The sequence below is a fragment of the Schistocerca piceifrons genome, chromosome 1 (assembly GCF_021461385.2).
Source record: "Schistocerca piceifrons isolate TAMUIC-IGC-003096 chromosome 1, iqSchPice1.1, whole genome shotgun sequence".
Classification (NCBI taxonomy): Eukaryota; Metazoa; Arthropoda; class Insecta; order Orthoptera; family Acrididae; genus Schistocerca; species Schistocerca piceifrons.
In genome coordinates this window covers 1,243,246,196-1,243,249,430 of record NC_060138.1, presented here as the reverse complement: position 1 = coordinate 1,243,249,430, position 3,235 = coordinate 1,243,246,196, and the positions used below count along the sequence as shown (strand labels likewise).

Here is a 3,235-nt window from a genome sequence, read left to right as displayed (position 1 = left end):
CTCCTCACGTTCGGTCTATGGAATCGATTCGTCAGTATTTGATGTGGTTTACGAAATATATCCACCGGTAACGTTAGGTGACTCACCCTGTATATGCTGTTTCTGAGAACCAGAAAATTGAGAATCTCTCAAAAACCAGTCGTTAATCGCGTGTTTCGTTGTAATAAAATGACGACAAACTTCATATTCTTGGTTACAGAAATATTGTAACTTGCATATTAAGAGAGTATGCCGTTTGAAGGCAACGGCACATTGAAGATCCATCAAAAAAGGCTTCGTTGTTGGTAAAATTTGCCAGCGGCCTTGCCGCAGTGGTGACACCGGTTCCCTTCAGATCACCGAAGTTAAGCGCTGTCGGGCTTGGCTAGTACTTGGATGGGTGACCATTCAGTCTGCCGAGCGTTGTTGGCCAGCGGGGTGCACTCAGCCCTTGTGAGGCAAACTGGGGAGCTACGTGATTGAGAAGTAGCGGCTCCGGTCTCGGAAACTGACATACGGCCGGGAGAGTGGTGTGCTGACCACATGTCTGTCCGTATCCGCATCTGGAGACGCCTATGGGTTTAGGATGACAAGGCGGCCGGTCGGTGCCGGTGGCCTTCATTGTCTGTTCGGGAGATGTTTAGTTTAGTTATAGTTTTCTTGGTATAACTTGTAATAATTAAATTTCTGTTAATAACATAGCTACGATTAAAAGTTACTGGACCTGTAACATGCTGGCTAGAGTCATTAACTATTTATGGTCAGATTAGCGTAGTGATACAGATTCGGAAGGAGAAATGTGTTCTGCTGGTGATTCGTGTCCCACTACATAGGAAATTTTTTTACTAACCTTCGCGTTTCTAAATCATTGTCATAGTTTCTGATTAATTTATAGTAAGGGTATACTATAATACTCGGTGTTATGTAACCATAAGTGCGCTCTTTTTGAGGAGTCAGTTTGTCCGATTGTTTAATCTACAGGGCAGATTGCAGTACTTACAGTAAGATATTATGCCCCTCCTTCTTTTAAGTTTTGTGTTTCATATGTCTTAAAGATTCTACCACTGAACAGGAACAGTGATCAAGTAAGAATATACAAACGTTCGCTCGACGAAAGATCCGTACCCAAAGACTGGAAAGTTGCACAGGTCACACTAATATTCAAGAAAGGTAGTACGAGTAATCCACTAAATTACAGGCCCATATCATTAACGTCGATATGCAGCAGGATTTTAGAACATATATTGTGTTCGAACATCATGAATTACCTTGAAGAAAACGGTCTGTTGACACACAGTCAACATGGGTTTAGAAAACATCGTTTCTGTGAAACACAACTAGCTCTTTATTCACTTGAAGTGTTGAGTGCTACGGACAAGGGATTTCAGATCGACTCCGTATTTCTGGATTTCAGGAAGGCTTCCGACACTGTACCACACAAGCGGCTCGTAGTAAAATTGCCTCCTTATGGCATATCGACTCAGTTATTCGACTGGATTTTTGATTTTCTGTCAGAGAGGTAACAGTTCTTAGTAATAGACGGAAAGTCATCGAGTAAAACAGAAGTGACATCTGGCGTAGTGTTATAGGCTCTTTGCTGTTCCTTATCTATATTAAGAATTTTGGAGACAATCTGAGCAGCCGTCTTAGGTTGTTTGAAGATGATGCTGTAATTTATCGACTAATAAAGTCAGCAGAAGATCGAAACAAACTGCAAAACGATTTAGAAAAGATATCTGAATGGTGCAAAAAGTAGCAGTTGACCTAAATAACGAAAATTGAGAGGTCATTCACATGACTGCTAAAAGGAACTCGTTAAACTTCGGTTACTCGATAAATCAGTCTAATCTAAAGCCGCAAATTCAACGAAATACCTAGGTATTACAATTATGAACAGCTTAAATTGGAAGGAACACACAGAAAATGTTGTGGGGAAGGCTAACCAAAGACTGCATTTTATTGGCAGGACACTTAGAAAAAGTAACAGACCTACTAAGGAGACTGCCTACACTACGCGTGTCCTTCCTCTTTTAGAATACTGCTGCGCGGTGTGGAGCCTTACCAGACAGGACTGACGGAGTACATCGAAAAAGTTCAAAGAAGGTCAGCACGTTTTGTATTATCGCGAAAGATGGGAGAGAGTGTCACAGAAATGATACATGATTTGGGCTGGACACCACTACGAGAAAGGCGTTTTTCGTTGCGACGGAATCTTCTCACGAAAAACCAATCACCAACTTTCTCCTCCGAATGCGAAAATATTTTTTTGACACCGAACTACATAGGGAGAAACGATCACCAGGATAAAATAAGGGAAATCAGAGCTCGTACGGCAAGATGTAGGTGTTCACTCTTTCCGCGCGCTATGCGAGATTGGAATAATAGAGGATTGTGAAGGTGGATCGATGAACCCTCTGCCAAGCACTTAAATGTGATTTGCAGAGTATCCATGTAGATGTAGATGTAGATGTAGAAGAATGACCTAAGGGTATTGCTAAAAAATGAGAAAGGTGAAATAACTTTTACCTCGTGTGAAGAACTATTGAAAAGTTGAATCGCACTATTAATAATGGAACTTTTATAAGCCTTTGTCCTTATTGACTGAACGTGGTACTTTCCTTTTTACCTCATAGCACTTTCACGGATATTGAAGTTTTTATTTATGTATGCTTTTGACAGAACATAGTAGCATATTGACAGGTGGGGAAATGTAAGTTTTAACACAGCTAGTATGGGAATTTTACACCCGTCAATTCCGTAAACAGAACGATTTACGAGTGAGATACAGCCGACAACTGCCGCTGAAGCGCATTGTGATCGCGTATACCACATCGGGACCCATGTGCCGTATGCACAAGCTGCATCGTTGCTGACAAGGGAACCTCCCCATCGCACCCCCCTCAGATTTAGTTATAAGTTGGCACAGTGGATAGGCCTTGAAAAACTGAACACAGATCAATCGAGAAAACAGGAAGAAGTTGTGTGGAACTCTGAAAAAAATAAGCAAAATATACAAACTGAGTAGTTCATGCTTAGGATATGTAACATTAAGGAATGTACTACCTCAGTAGCGCCGTGGTCCTGTGGTTAGCGTGAACAGCTGTGGAACCAAAGGTCGTTGGTTCGATTATTCCCCCGAGTGAAAATTTTAATTTTTTTATTTTCAGACAATTATCAAAGTTCAGGCACACACACACACACACACACACACACACACACAATCAACTTCGTTCTCCAAAATTCCAGGACATGTTCA

The 3,235-nt window shown here is 41.4% G+C and overlaps 1 pseudogene; it reads left to right on the top strand.

Annotated features, from left to right (window-relative positions):
* Positions 1–293: 293 nt before the first annotated feature.
* LOC124726887 lies at positions 294–411 on the top strand (annotated as a pseudogene).
* The last annotated feature ends 2,824 nt before the right edge of the window (positions 412–3,235 follow it).